General features: G+C 35.9%; 1 non-coding gene across 1 annotated transcript; it reads left to right on the top strand.

The window, feature by feature from the left end:
- The first annotated feature begins 444 nt into the window (after positions 1 to 444).
- LOC132267897 (small nucleolar RNA R71) lies at positions 445 to 551 on the top strand. The gene has a single exon (XR_009469120.1). It is a non-coding gene; the product is annotated as a small nucleolar RNA R71 (small nucleolar RNA).
- The last annotated feature ends 16,274 nt before the right edge of the window (positions 552 to 16,825 follow it).

A 16,825-nucleotide genomic window follows, 5' to 3' on the forward strand; every position in this document is an offset into this window, starting at 1 on the left:
GTTGTTCCCTTGATGAATGAAAGCAACATTTGCTTGTTCTTGAGACTCACTTGGTATAATTTGTCCAAGAGGGCAATTTGAAGTATGGTGAGTGTAACTAGAACAAGTCATGCACATTTCATTGGAATGGTGAGGATATGATTGAGTTGCCGGACCTTGATTCAAAAGGAATGTATCAAACCTTTGAGTAAGATTTTTGACCTCAGTGGCAATTTCCATGGAAGAGTCTATTTGATTTATAGCTTTCTTTCCTCCCATATGTGCTAGGTGACTACCCCTAGAAGATGAAGATCTATGCATTGAGTTTTCACTCATTTTTTCGAAAAGTTGTCAAATTTCATCTTCATTTCTTTAATGTAGCTTCCGCAACAAGAAGCATCAACAATGCCCTTATTGGCATCGGATAAACTTGAAAAGAAACATTGAACTAATTGCCACTTAGGAATGTCATGATGTGGACACTTTCGTAGCAAGTCATTCAAACGTTCCCATGCTTCATGAAGGGGTTCTCCTTCTTGTAGTTTAAATTCACGAATGGAAGTTCTCATGGCATCAGTTCGACTTACGGGGTAATACTTTTTTAAGAACTCTTGTTGCAATTGTGCCCAAGAGGTGATTGTATTTGGCCGCAAGTTGTTGAACCAATATTTAGCTTTATCCCAAAGAGTGAAAGGGAAAAGCTTCATTTTTAGGACTTCTTCCGGAACATCTGGGATTTTCACGGTGGAGTAGACTTCCAAAAACTCATCTAAATGTTTATAAGGCTCTTCATTGCTCAACCCATAGAAAAGGGGGCACATGTTAATGGTGGAAGCCTTAATCTCATAATGATTAGCACGAAAATTTGGCAATTGAATGCAAGTAGGTGCATTATATTGATTTGGAGTGTAACGATCCCTAAGGACCATTGGAGGATTGAGAGGATTGAGAGGAGGATATGGCATTTGACTTTGTTGATGATATGCCATTTGACCTTGTTGAGGGTATGCCATTTGAACATATTGTTGTTGTTGCTCACCAATTGGGGGAACAACATTTGGCCTTGGCATCCCTAGATTAGGTTGTTACACCGCATGATTAACTGGTTGTGGCATTCCCAAAGGTGGATGCACACCTTGAGGATCCACAATATGAACTTGTGGTGGGTGGTGCACACCATTATGATCCACATGACCAAGATCTACAATGGGATCTTCAATTGGATCTTCCATTAAAGGTGATGGAAGATCAAAATTTGAAAAATTAAGATGACTATCCCTAGTACTACTTCTTAAACACCGAAGAAAAATTTTGAGATTTTGATTTACAGGAGCAAGAGGACGATTAAGTGATCTACGACCATGCATGCACTAGAACAAGTCAACACACCAACATTTCAAAATTTCAACCTCCACATACGATGTTCCCAAACTCCTCAATAATATCAATGCACTTAAAACAAATAAATGCCTCCACACGGGCCGATGCCTTCTACAAGAAGGTATGCTTGGACTTAAAAATAAAACAATTCAATTTAAGCCTCCACTTGGGCTGTCCAAAGCATGCAAATTGGTATACAATTAAAGTACTAAAATTAAAGAGAACTTACAGATAGTCCTTAAGCAACTTCAAATTTTTTTAATTGCTTCTAAGTCCAGCGTTTGCTCCACTTTGCTTCAAGTACCTAATTGACAAATCAAATAAAAAAAATTTAAAAAAAAATTAAAATGACTTAAAAGTAGACAATCAACAAAGAACTAATGTTTAATTCAATTCTTCAAAACCGTTAGATCCCCAGCAACGGCACCAAAACTATGGTGCGACCGAGCGTGTGCACAAAATAATGCACAACACTTTAGGTTTAGAAATAATGTCAAGTGGGCACCATATTTTAAAATTTATAAAACCACTAAACACTTATACTATGGAGTATGAAGTGAGCAGGGATCGTCCCAAGAGATCTAAACAATTATAGGTTTTCCAGAATTGAATTCTACTTTAGTGCTTATGTGATTGCCAAAAGGGTTTTGTTTGTGATTAAAACTAATTTTAAACTAAATGATTGCAATAAAGAAATAGAATTTAAAAGATTGGAAAGAGACTTAGGGTGTAGGATTCACCACTAAGCACATTCCCTAACTCACTCACTTTCAACTAATTGGGGAAATAATACTATGTAATCTATATGTGGCTAACAAGTGCAATGAAAAGTGTAAACGATCAATTTCAAGCATGAATCAACTACCTAATGACAATTAAACTAAGTGTAGTGCAATTCACCCATTCAAAGCATGATTTATCAATCCAAGTTACAAATTTAACACACATTAATCTAGAAGATAATGCAATTGTGACAAAAAGTATGGAATTCAAACATAAGTATGGATGGTCTACTTACCTAATAATTGAATTGCAATTAAATTAATTAAACTTAAATTAAACTAATTAAACATGAATTTAAAACTAATTAGACAACAAATTAACCTAAACATGTAGTACCATCCATCAAATGGAAGCATTTTTCATCAATTTGAAACACAATTACAACTAAGCAATACCATGCATAGCCATCACAAGAATCAATTAACAAAGAATTCATGTGTAAAATTTGTTTATCAATCAACCACACATAAGACAATATGAGATTAATACAGATAATCAATTGGAAGAATTTAATTCATAATATTCAAGACTATACACTAATTACATAAATTAATCCCCAAAAAGTATGAAAAGAGAGAGAGAATAGGTTACATGCTTAGGGTTTATCCAACCCTAAGTAGAAGAATCAGCCACTCATGGTTGATGGAGTCGAAGACAGGACAATCCCCATCATCTGCTTCATCTTCTCTGAACTTTTCTTCCAAACCCTAGCCTGTTCTTGCTTTTTTTCTTTTTCGCGTGTTTTTCCAGAGAGAAAATACGATACTACGATACAGAAAATTAATCAAAAAATAAAACTTAATTCATTTCTCTAATAATCTTTACCTAAATAAAAACTAAAACTAACCCTAATCTAATGGCTCACTGGGCCTTAAGTAACAATCTCATTAAAGCCCAACAGTTCCCAAAATGAGCCCAAAAATTAAATAAAAACTGTAATGTTGCTAAGTCCTGGGGAATCGATCCCTGATCCCCCACCCTGGGGATCAATCCCCCCAGAGTTGACAAATTCCTTTAAGCCTTATTCAGCTCCATTTTTGCCCCGGGCTATTTGGTTTGCTTCTCCATCTTTGGGAACATCATCAAAGGCCTGAAATTGACCGCTTTATGCCATTGTCTGAAAATCTTTGCTTAACTCCAAAAAGGCTTAATTGGACCGTTCTTAGCTCATTTTAACTTTATTGCCCTGAAATACACATAAACATAAATTAGGACTACAACATAAAATTAAGATAGATGCAAAGACTGAAATACCTTAGCTTAGGTGCTGAAATGTGCAGCATTTAAGCACTTATCAACTACCTTTCACTAAAAATATAGTTAGGGCTAGTAGGGATCGTCCCAAGGGATTGGTGGGTCGTATTAGGTTGTGGAATCGAGATTAGGGTTAGTAGGTCGAGTGATCAAAAGATTGGTTCGTGATTGAATTATACTAAGATGCAATTTAAACTAAAGTAAACAATTAAATGCAATAGGGAGAAAGTAAGAGAGAGAGATCTTGAGGTTTAAAGGTCACCACTAAGCATAGCTTTTCTACACCCTCAATAAATGATTAATGAGGGGAAAATTATGTATTGCAACAATAGTGTGTATGTGGTTGTTTCAACAAGCATGGATGATAAATTAAGTATATATTGTCTAAGTAACACGATGGATAGCACAATATATCAAACTAAGCCATTAATCATTTCTTTAAGCTCACAATCCAAACACATCACAAAGTTAGAGACATATGCTGCTTACTTTCATAAGTATGGAACTTCAAACATCAAGCATGGATTGTCCTCCCATTTAACTTCTAAGCTACAACTACGCTACAATTAAGCTAATAACATGAAATTAAACTAATTAAACTAAGGGAGAGGCACAATCCATCAAAAAATGAGTATGAACCATCAAATAAACCACAAGAGCATTCCGTTAAGCACTATGTCTTGACAATCTCTAGATCTATAGCATTAATACAGATAGATATGCATCAATAACACAAAATCTAGAGACAAACACATGAACATCTATTCTAGCATACATAGACATATGGATAGAATGAAATGATCAATTGGAAGCATTATACCACACAAATCATTGAATAAACAAGATCTATATATATAAAAGTGTCAAAACATCTATCACAATACAAATCGCCTCAAAAATACATAAATCAAGATGTAGAAAGCATGCTTAGGGCTATCTCTAGCCCCAAGAGGATGTCTCGCCACTCATGGATGGTGTCCTCCAACCCTCAAGGGCTAACTCCATGATAGAGATTGCTCATCTTCTTGGTTAATGGAAGAACTCCAAGCTTGTGTCTCTAGCCTCCTTTCTTCTTTTCTTCCTCACTAAGAATATGGAAATTGTGTCTTTAGTGTGTTTCTCTTCCTTATATCAAGAATTGCTCATATTCTTTATATAGGTAGGTTAAATGTCACCCCCAATGAGCTGGGCTCGTACACCAATAATCCTTCTAATGATTGGATATGAGACAACTTTTAATGAGCTGGAAATTGAATTTTCTCAGGCTTGAGGAAGTTCTATTGATCAAACTTGTGGTGAGATTGATCGAACATGGCTGAGGTCTATCGAACTTAAGTTGGATCAATCCTCTATGGCAGCGCCTTTTTGGATAAAGACAAATCTGAGATATTTTGAAGATATCTTTGGGAAAGAGACATGTGTGGTAGGTAGGGTGGTACAACTGGATAAGATGTAATCTTTTCAATCGATCGGAAAAAAGTTGGATTGATCGAACTTTATGGGATCTTTAGATAAGGACAAAAGAGCTTGGATCCATTTTGAAATGCTGAGATCGATGAGCTTTCGATCGATCGATCAAACTTGCTGAATTTCCACCACTTGCTTCCTTTTGCTCCCACTTTGCTCCTTTCTTTGATTCATCTCAAGATTATTTCAATTATGCTCTTATTTTGCTAAGTTAGCTTATTTTGGGGATAAGTACCTGAAAATGGAAATAATACAAAATTAATCTAGAGCGGGAAAATAAGATAGATAAAGGTCCTAGAATACCTAAGCTTAAAGGGTTTAAATGCGCACTTTTTAGTGCTCATCACTTGGGCAGTGTTGTGGTTGTGATTTTTAGCCTCCTAACCGGTTAGGAAGGTGTGGTAACCAGTTTGATGTTCTAGGGATTGCTTCTTTTGACCTTTTTGCCCCTTTTTCTTCCGCTAGCCATATCTTCTTCATCCAGACTCCAAATCAAGTGAATGTTTTTTTTTAACTTGATTAATTTTTCATTGTCTTTCCAATTGTATGCTCGGTGGCACCCACTTTTATGTTGGAAATGACCATTTTGCCCCTAGGTTCATTCTTGTCCATTTTTCAAATGTTGCTTCCACATTTGTTTCCTTTGGGTTTCGTGACCTCATTGAGTGTCACATTGGTGTCTTAGAGATGCGTTGTATCTCTAGAGACCATTGTTTCATCTTTTTCTTCCGCATTCTGGATCCATATTGGGTCATCACAGGATACACTAGGTTGAAAAATCCAGGGTCGTCACAAATCCTGCAGGTATGATGCTTAGTTCGGCAGCTCCTTATTCATAATTCTTTTATATCTCACTTCAAAGTTTGTACCTCATCTTCTCTGATACTTCTGAATTGAAAAGGTTCTGGCTTTCAATTTTTCATTGATATATCTATTCACCTTTTGACTTCCAATGTTAAAAATAGGTTTTTAACATTTGAAAGTGCAAAAGGGGGAGATTGTTGATTCATGGTTGATCAAGTGTTGTGCACTTTAAATGTGTTACCTTGTTGATGAAAGAGTTCGGCACTTAAAGGGTTTGGCACTTACATGGTTCGGCACTTAAAGGATGGTTCGGCACTTACAGGGTTCGGTACCTAAAGGTTCATCACTTAAAGGCTCGGCAAGGTCATGGTTTAGCAAGCTCATGGTTCGACAAGCTCATGGTTCAGTACAAGCTACAACAAAGTTCTCTACTCCAAAATATTGAGACAATTTAATTCCCTTGTATGAAGGTACATTGTATCAACTAGGCTAAGAATTACTAAGTCTCTTGTATGCACAACAAGTGTCAAGTTGAAGGGCATTTCTGGAAGTCCATATACAATTGTGGTTATAAGGCTGTACAATGAATATTCAAATGACACGTGCACAGTGGTCCTTTAGAGAAAGTGTGATAATAGCCTTGCTTTATCTTTAAGGAAAATAATTTCAAAAATAAGTCTGCTATGTGTATTTGTGAGCTGTGAATGAGCTTAGAATATACCGCTGCCACGTGGCATTATGATCCTGTAGGGAGAAACCAACATTCTTGTTTCATTAGCCATTGTAAGAAGAATTTTATCTATAGTAGGGCTGAAATGAGGACCCTATAAATATGCTTTTATAGCATTTGTGGAAGTGTGCCTCAGAGACTAAAAAAGAGAGTCTATAGCAGCTGAGAAAAAGTCCTATTTGAGAGCTGAGATGAACAACAATTTCAGAGATATTGTATGATGTTTGAGCTTCAATGAATCTCTAAAATTTGCCTTAAGGGAGCACAGTTGAAGTGAGGATGAGTGAGGCTGTCAAGAGCAGATTTTCTAGTACAAGAGGTGGCTGAAGTAGTTTGAAGTTAATGAGGTCATTTATGGAGCTTGAACAAGGGTTGACCATACATATTTTAGGGATATTCAACAGCTGAAGGTGCCTGAGACTACATATTAAGGCTGGTATTGAATATCATATCTCAAACCACTAGATAATCTTGGATTTCTAGTTTAATCTACTGAAACTGAACTTATCATGTTGAAATCATGCTATATACCAATTGTCTATCATCTGAGCATGTCTAGATTGTTGATTTGAGACTGTCTAAGTTGAGATCTATCCTGAGGAAGGGTCGTGTCAGTATTTGATATTGTGAACATCATTTGCCTGTGTTTAGACATATTTTTAAGTCTGTTTGAGTATTAAATTCACTATATATTGCTGTGACTGATGTGTTATACATCAGAGTACGTTCATATAGTTAATATATGATTGAGAGAGCCAAAATCCAGAGTTCTGTAATGGTGAAATATTAAGTTTGCCTTGATAAAATTGCTGCAGCTGGAACCCTCTTTTGAAGCCTAATTTGGGTGTAATTTGTTGTGGTGTGAGATGCTAGGTTAAGCCCCTTTTAATATATCATGCCCTAGCTTTAAAGCAAGTGTAATAAATCTTTTTGAAGCTGTGGAAGACTTTGGTTGCTGAGGAATTGAAGCCTCTTAAGGAAGTGTTTGACAAAACTGAAAAATAGTCCTTTTAACTGTCATGTTGCTACTGTGAGCATACACTTTGTTATACCTTGCTATGTTTCATGTGTTTGATATGTGAGCAATTGTATTTGGAATATTAAAGACTGGGGGAGTGATGTTTGACTAGTTTTTGAAGCTGAACTACAATTTTACCCATTGAAGCCTAAAGCTGGGGGTTTGGGAACAACAAGGATGTTGTGTGTAATCTTTATTATATCTTGCTGGTTTCACTGATTTTATCTCTTAAGCAAGTGTATCTTTGCTACTGAGAGCGGTGGAAGGCATTTACAGGGTTGAATCGAAGCTACATTGTGAAGAGACCATTCTACCGTTGAATTTGTGAATTAAGCCTTTTGTGAGTAATCATTGTTGTACCTTGCTCCAATCTCTGTGAATCTTGTTGGGCAAAGGTTTATGAAGATATCAACGCCGAGGGTGACAAATGCAGGTTAGTTCTGAAACTATTCTACTCTAAAGCGATCATGTGCTGAAGCTATTCTATGATGAAGCTACTTTGTGCTGAAGCTATTCAGATCTAAAGCTACATTGCGAAGTTAATTTGTTACCCTTGAAATTAGGGATTTAGCCTTTTGGGAGCAAACATTGTTCTACCTTGCTTATCTACTTGTGTACATCATTCAAGCAAGTGTATTTGACTGTGTCAAGGCTGTGGGAATCTAGTTTAATTATCAAGTGAAGCTGCATTATGAGTTGCCAGTTCTATCCTTCGTGTTGCAGACAAATGAAGCTAGGGTTTCCTTTAGTGTGGTACTTAAGGCTATTTTATTCATTCTTATCTTGTGTTACAGCTTAAGTATATTATATTTGGTGTGTTATCACCTTCATTCATTGTTAATTAAGTTATTGAGAGCTCTGGTGTCCAAGCATTGGGGCTGTGGACTGGGGGAGTGCATGTGTGCATATTGTTGAAGCTTGTGTATGCGTAAGTGGAGTGAAAGTTAGTGTCCTAGTGAGTACAAGGTGGTTGGAAAGTGAGGCAGCTAAGTGAGTAACTACTTGCATGCAGCAAGTGAAGATGGTGAGCTAGTGTGTGTGTATTGGTTATGAAAACTAGTGTCTATTCTGGTGCATGGGTGGGTGTAGAGAATGAGACAGCTGAGTGTGTAACAAGATACATACAACTGGTGGAGGCTTTTATTGGCTGAGGCCAAGAATCAAGGTTTTTCCCTATTGATTGGGTTTCCTTGTATATCTTGTATGGATGTGATTTGATTGATTGCCTTGAGTTTTATCTTCTATGTTAAGCATGTTTGTACTCAAGTAAAAAAGGAAGAAAATGTCGAAGACCAATTCAACCCCCCTTCTTGGTCCAACAATCAACTATGCATTTATTACAAAATATCAAAAGACTCTTCCGTCAAGCTTAACTATACTTCTGAGGGTCCGTTGTCAATTCAATCCTTGTAATAACCTGAAAAATGATAATGGAAGAGGTGAGCACGGAGGCTCAGTAGAAGTTGCCTAAGGCGTCCACTTTGGACTCCCTTGAGCCACATAAAACATAATGAGAATAAAAGAGAACTGGGATCCTACATTAGAGAATTTCAAAACATTTAAATAATCCATAAATTTTTTTTTTTTTTTTTGCATAGAATGTAATGCAATGGATAACATTTCCCTCAAACTTGATCTCTACCGACCCTAACTCACACCGAAAATCGCTAACCGATTTTACCGAGGCGAGATTAAATTACTATCCGTGGTTCCAAATCCGGCAACCATTTGGGGCCTAGTAACCAATTTTTCATGTCCTAAACCGGCATGTCCCTCTAGGTCGAATTAGCACCAGACTCATGAAGTCCGGTTTACTTTATAAAAATTCCATTTCTTTTCCTTTCTCATTCCCTTTTCCTGCTATGTCATGCACATGCAACAATCTCATTAATATGGATTCAATTTCATCAAATTGGTAAAAAATGGCACATACATGGTATTATCTACAATAAAATCAAGACATAACATCTTTCTATCATTTAACCCCAAGCTTGTTGTTTATATAAACCAAAGTAATACAGTTATGCAAGCACTTGACATTATCCTAAACTAACACATTTCCCTCACATAAGCATGTTTTGAATACATAAGTGAGTATGTCTTCTTTAGAGCAATATCATACATGTCATTAACAGCAAAAGGAACACAACTACACATCATTTACTAGCATGCCTTCTTCACACAAATACATAGTCATTTTAATTCATAATTTCATATTTTTAGAGAATTTAAAGAGAATCAAGAATAGACACTCAATGAAAGACAAAGCTTTGAAGTATTAGGAAAACCCCTACCTCAATTGTGCCAGCCAAACATATCCTTAGCCAAGCACTAATTTTCTAAATCCTCAAAGCCCTGACACCAATGTTGTCAAATGGAAGTCCTTGTTATGCTCTGCAACTTCTCCTTCTTGCCACTCTCACAAATCTCACCCTAAGCCCCTAAAAAATGAGCTTGAAACATGGAAGACATATATGTGTGTATAGATATAGGGAGAGAAAGAAAAAGGTTAGAGAGAGGGAGGAAAGTGCCGAAATGGAAAAGAAAACAAGGGTTGGCCTTGTCTTGCAAAGAAAATGTGGTCCTAGCCTTACCACTTGTCAACATTAGGTAAGTTACTAACTTTGGTCAAGTTACCAACATGCCCTCAACCTTCCTGTGCAATGCCATCCAAGTCCCTAAAATATCTCCTCAATGTCTACATACATATATATGTATATGTGTGTGAAATGACCATAATGCCCCTAAATACAAATGGCAAAACCGAGAGAAGTTCCCGAGCTTGGAAATTATCCCGACTTCCGAAAAACTCTAAAATTAATCTTGTCAATTCTATATGACTTAAAATAATTAAAAATTCATTTCTAAAACTCTCAGCTCTAGAAATGGCCGAAACGATCCTCGGGGCCCTCGTGGCACGCAAAACGACGCACAAAAATAAATAAAATAAAAATTTAAAAAAATCTAGAAAAATCTAGGACATTACAATCTACCCTCCTTAAAGATATTTCGTTCTCGAAATCTACCCACCTTAAGATGGAGACCTATAACCGTACACCTTTCTGCAAAACACTTTGCTGAGCGCTGAATATTGCCTATTCGAGCCCTTAAACATGCATATATTAAGACCTTAAGTAGTACTTCTATCCAGTTTTAGACTGATTTGTGTTTACTTTGCTTTTGTATGTACTTTCCCAAAGAATTAGTTAAAACCAGGATTTTATGATAAAAAGACTGATATCGAAGCTTACAGAGTCGTTGCTGATCATCTGTAGCAAGCATGGAGTCAAAATGGTGATTTTGGAGAAGTTCAGGTGCCAAAGTTCATTTACAAGTTCCACAGCTCAAGCACAAAGTCAACTGAAGCAAAAAAAGCAACCAAGGCCAAAAGGCTTGAGCAGAGATCTTTCTGCTCGAGTAGAGACTCAAGGTGTTCGAGACTTTGCAAAAGGCCTCGTGCATAAATTGCCTCGGAATATTAAAAGACACTTCGGAAGTTCAATTTTGCCAGACCTCGAGTAGAATCTAAAAAACAAGAACAGAAGTCCTAAGGCTCGAGAACCCAAGCAAGGTGATCGAGCACCACAAAGAAATTGTTCCAAAAAAAATTGTAAGTGTTGATGAAAAAGACGCTTCAAAAATTGTTTAGAGAATATTGGCTAAGTATAGAATTCTTGCTCGAGCACAATCCAAAAGACTTGAGCACATGCCAAAAAGCTTTAGCAGAAACTTTTTTGCTCGAGCCTTTGCTGTTAAGTCAGATTTCTAAGTTACGGGATTAATTCTAATTAAGTTCTATTTCATCCCAGACGGGCCTAAATGACCCTAGAAGACCTAAAGCCCATCCAATCCTTATTTGAAATCAGTTAATTCTATAAAAGGATGCACAAGGCCACAAACAGTCCCTTTCTTCTTCTTACAAGTTATTCTAGATCTAGTGGCCGCTTTTAGGGTTTTTGGAAGTTGTTCTGAAGCATTGAAGGTTAAGATCCTCAAAAAAGAAGTGCAGTCTATAATAATGATGACCATAACAACACAGATGATATCTTGCATTGTCATGAGTAGCTAAATCTCCTCGTAGGGCATTGATGTATCCCGAATCTGAATACTATGGTTCGATTGTTTTGTACTTTGGTAATTTAACTATTTATTTATTTTGATTGCATGATTATGAGCAATTGACTTAGATCGATTGGGTTTTAATGACGTAAATGGTTTTTGAATAATTAATACGTTATCTTAGATTTAATTATTTATTAATTATATTTAACTTATTATTAGTGTACGAGATTGGTGGCTAAGGGCTTCTCGGATAATAAAAATAGTGATCATGTAATGGTTTTCAAACATTTTTCATGAATGAATGTTTTCATACTCTATGCCTAGGGAAGACGAGTTATACTACAACATTAGTTAGAAGTATGTAGGTAGATAATTCGTGACAACTGAAGATAGGTTATTATTAATTAAAATTCATCGAACATCTCTCTTTAAATCTAAATTAAATGAATGTTATTGAGTTTAATTCCATATGATACATTAGTGTTGAAATCCCAAGGTAGAACAGTTGACAATAGTATGAGGTTCGTGGTAAAGTCAATTCCTAAGATCTTCTCTCTTTGATCTTATTCCTTTATTTAGTTTAATTTTATCTTTGTTAGTGATACACACCAAATCAAACAATATTTTTCTCTGAATTAAAGTAGTATTAATTGAACATTTGATAATCCACCATAGTCCCTATGGTTTGACACCCTCTAAGCTGCCCTATCCTGCAAAGGATTCTTTCTATTACGAGTGGTATATTATTGCTCACAATAATTTTTGGCGCTGTTGCCTGGAACTGTGTAACGGTTTTATTGAGTTTACAATTAGTTTTATTTTAATTTATAATCTTCAGACTTTTTAATATCTCATCTTTTTTTTTTTTTTCTTTTCAAGTGAAGGAATCTAGTAGCGAGGACAAAGACGCCTAAGGAATAGAAGCTTCGGTTTCAGGACCTTCTGTGAGTTCTTGTTGTTTTCTATACTTGGACCTTTTTTTTTTGTTACTGTTTTTGCCATTGGACATAGTCCATGTTAGGTCACCATTCTTTGTTAGAACCAACACTTGAATACGACCCTAAAGTAGAGAAAACTCTTAGGCGAATTAAAAAACCTAAATAGAATTCTAACTTGTTAGGGGAATCCTCTAAGAAAGATATGGCTACTGGTGGTGATAATGCACCGAGAACACGTGTGCCACCTGCACTGGCTCTCACACCAATGAGGGATCATTACATTCTCACTTCATCTACATCGCCTTTGTGCTTCCAATAACCAGACTCTGATGCAACCCACTTTGAGATTAAGCCCGCTATAATCTAAATGCTTCCTCCATTCCATGAGTTTGCAACAGAGGATCCTTATAAGCACTTGGATGTGTTTCTGGAATTGTGTTCAACTACCAAGATGTCCACTCTTTCAGATGACGCATTCAGGATGTGACTTTTTCAATTCTCTCTCAAGGACAAAGCAAGAACTTAGTTCCATGCCCACTAATTGCATAAGTTCATAAGACTAGTTGCAATAGGAATTCTTGAAAAAGTACTACACTATGGGTAAAACCACACAAATGCGAAGATAAATCATAGCGTTCTCCTAAATCCCGAGTGAACAACTCTGTAATACCCCTAATTTTAAAAGGATAGTCTCGGTATTTTCTTTTATGGTTTACTTGTAACTTTTAAATTCATTATGTGTTTACTTGGTTAATTGTCAAATTGATTTATTTGTTTAATTGTTTATTTTAATAATTGTTTAATTGATTTATGTGTTTAATTAAATTATATGATTATGTGGATTTGCTTTAATTGTTTAAATTGATTTATTTGTTTAATTGATAAAATAGGTTTAAATTGAATTAATATTATTTTTATTTTAAATGGAGTTGGGCTTGGATAGGATCAATGGACTATTTGGATATTGTAAATGGGTACAGTTTTTACCCATGGATGGATATACATGTATATATGAGTATATATGTATATTGGGTTAGTTTAATTATTAGAAATTGTTAATAATTAAATTATTTTCATTATTTTATATATGTAATATAATGTTTTAGGGTTTTATGTATATTCATTAAAATTGCCGACCTATATACATATATGTATTTTATATTTTTGTTCTATTTTTCTTGCCGACTCCTCACATGACCAGAATTAGGTTTTATTAGAAACCTATATATATGTCATTATAAGTCTGCCTAGGGTTAAGAAAAAAACCCTATTCACGTATACAGAGAATTCACGAACCGTGAGGTTTGAGAGAAAAACAGAGAGAGGGAAAGTTATGGTTTGGCTAGGATCAAGGGCTGAACTGAGGAGGGGTATTGGAAGCTTGCTTGTGGGTTGAACCAGGAGCAATAAGGGAGTTGAGAACAGTCTCGGATTGCCGAAAAATTTAGGAAGACGACGTTAAGGTTTTAAAACTGAAATCAGAGTCAAGTTCTATTTCTTGCTTTTTTCCTTTTACCTGTGTTTTGTGCATGCCTAGGTAGTCTCCAGGAACTAAATGGATATTAAAAGTAATTAAGTATGCTTGTTAATTCAGCTTTTAAACTGTAATATATGCGTTGATTAATTGAATTTGATTTACTGGATAACTTGTTTCAATTTCTGTTTTAAATCTTGTAACCATGCGTACAAGATATATGATTTTTCTGGATGATTTGGGACTTAGTCAGACCTATAGGAACTTGAACTAATGTTTTTAGTGAGTTTTTAACGTCATTGAAGACACAGACAATGACAGGAAGCAGGGACAGAGCCGGCTCCTTTTATTTTTTAGCCCGCGGCTCTCTGTGAGAGAGAGAGCCGGCTCCATGGAATTAAGGAGCCAGCTCTCTAGGTCACAAAGCTGGCTCCCAAGGTAGGGGAGCCGGCTCCCTTGTGTGGGAGCTTGCTCTCTCATTTTGAAAGCAAGCTTTCTTGCATATTAACTTACGAGAATATTTTTTAAAGCACATTTTTTATTTTTTAAAAATTTCAGGACTGTTTTAGGTTGGTAAATTGGATTCTAAATTATTTTTCATGACATGTTAGGGTCCCGTGATGCATAATCTTAATCTGTATGCTATTGATTTGAACAGTATGGAGGTTTAAATAAGTTTGCATACTGTTAGTGGACATGGAGTATTAAATTGCTTAATATTATTTTAACGATTTAAGTAGCCGTGACATAATTTCTAAGTCTTGAATTGGATGCATAATATGATTATTTATATATCAAATTTTTATTATGCATAAGCTTTGGATTTTAATTGATAAAATATTTATATTTGTTTATCAATTAAGGGAGTTTGTGGATTGTATTTACCGGTATGGGATGGTGGCATACTAAGGACGGATTAGTTCAAAATACCAAGTCCTACCTACTCTAGAATAAGGGAATGAATTACAAAATTAAATCCTACTTATATTTAAGTCAGATCAGTTAAACAAAGTTGAATGACTAACTGGATTACTTGCTATTTGTACTTAAGTCAGATCAACTGAGTAAGTTGAGTAACTAACTGGATTATTTGTTATTTGTGTTTAAGTCAGATCAACAGAATAAGTTGAGTGACTAACTGGATTAGTTGTTACTTATGTCAGATTAATGAACAGTTGAATGAGATACTCTGGTTTTGGATGGACTTTAAATATATAACTATGGTACCACAATTTGAGCTTGAGTCTCAGAATCGATGGTTAGGGAGCATATATGCATTGGGATGCATAGCTAGCTATGATGGTTAAGGTGTACCCTGTTGGGTCTAGGTACTCATACCCACCTCTGGTGCGTTTTGCATGTTGCCTTCTATTCAGGTTGAGACCCCCTTTGTAGTCCAATGAGAGTCCCTTAGTATGGATATATATATATATATGGACTAAATAGATATTGTTGAGATATCTAGGATGTATCTGCGTATCGGGTCTATGTTTGGATTATAGTTAGAATAGAACTTGTTCGTAGGCCTGACCCACTATCATTTTTCAGCTATCGGATGGTTCTAGTCTTAGAGCTTGTTCGAGCTGAGCGGAGACGGTCATTCACTCTTCCGATGACGTAGGATTTCCTTTCATGTTTTAGTTTTGGATTTTTTTTCCGTACTTTACTTTATATTGGGATTTTATTAGGGGTCCACTAGATAGATTCCCGAGTTGTACGTATTGAAGGATTTGGGAAGTTTCGATTACATTAATCTATAACTTTTGAGGATTTTATATTTAGAATTCTTTCAGCTTTATTATTTATTCGTTAAATTCTTTTGTATTATGTGTTCATTTAAATATTAATTATTTGGTATTCCCTCGGGTTTGGGCTTGGGCCTGATCAACCCATGTCTTAGAGTTGAGGGGTATTACAAACTCCATAATTCATGGGAAAGATATAATGATCTTCTGAGAAAGTGTCAACACCGATATATTTCTAAATGGCATTTTATGTAGATCTTCTATGATAGATTATCTGATCCACATAGGAACATGGTTGATGTTTCCAGTAATGAAGCTTTCCTTCATAAGAATGCAGCTGATGCTTGGGAACTATTTGAGGCCCTAAGTGAAAATTCTGTACAACATGCTTCTTCCTCTAGATCTAGGTCTATTCCTGGTATCCATAAGGTCGAAAATCTTTATAAAGTCGAGAAATCTAGTGAGTTAGCTACTCAAATAGAAGCGTTGAACCGAAGGTTCGACCAAGTCTTATCATCTGGCTATGTTCCTATTGCTTCTTAACATGCTTCTTTACCAAAGGAAGTGTGCTCGATCTATGCTAATCCGTCGCATCTTGCTATTACTTGCCCTATAATGGGACAATCATTTGAGATCCCTCAGGAGGAAGTAAATGCTGCATTCTCCAGGCTAGCATATAATCCATATTCTGCTACTTATAATCCTGGTTGTAGAGATCATCCAAATCTATTATAGTGGAATTAGAGCCAAGGTACTACTGTTCCACAATCTCAGGGACAGTACCAAAATTCATCTAATCCTTCGCCCCAAAATACTTCTTTAAATCAATTTTCCATATATTGTCTACCTCAGTTTAGGAATCAATCTACTTAAGCTTCTAATCTTCTACCTCCTCCTAGAAATTCTACTTTTGAGGATCAAGTACTCAATGTTCTGACAGATCTTAAAACAAATACCCAACTTCTTCATTCTCATTCACAAGCCATAACAAAGCTAGAGGCATAAGTTAGACAAATACCGAGTACTCTATCTCGAAGAGAGGATAGAAAGCTGCCTAGTCAGCCAGCAGCCAACCCAAAAGGGCAGACTTACATGATTGATGACACTAATCCTTTAAGTGTTCATCATAAGTAAGTTCAAGCTATCACTACATTGAGGAGTGGTAAAGTGGTTGATAACCAAGTTGAGAAA

The sequence above is a fragment of the Cornus florida genome, unplaced genomic scaffold (assembly GCF_030987335.1).
Source record: "Cornus florida cultivar Cherokee Brave unplaced genomic scaffold, ASM3098733v1 CherokeeBrave_3.0.0_Hap2_Chr07, whole genome shotgun sequence".
NCBI lineage: Eukaryota > Viridiplantae > Streptophyta > Magnoliopsida > Cornales > Cornaceae > Cornus > Cornus florida.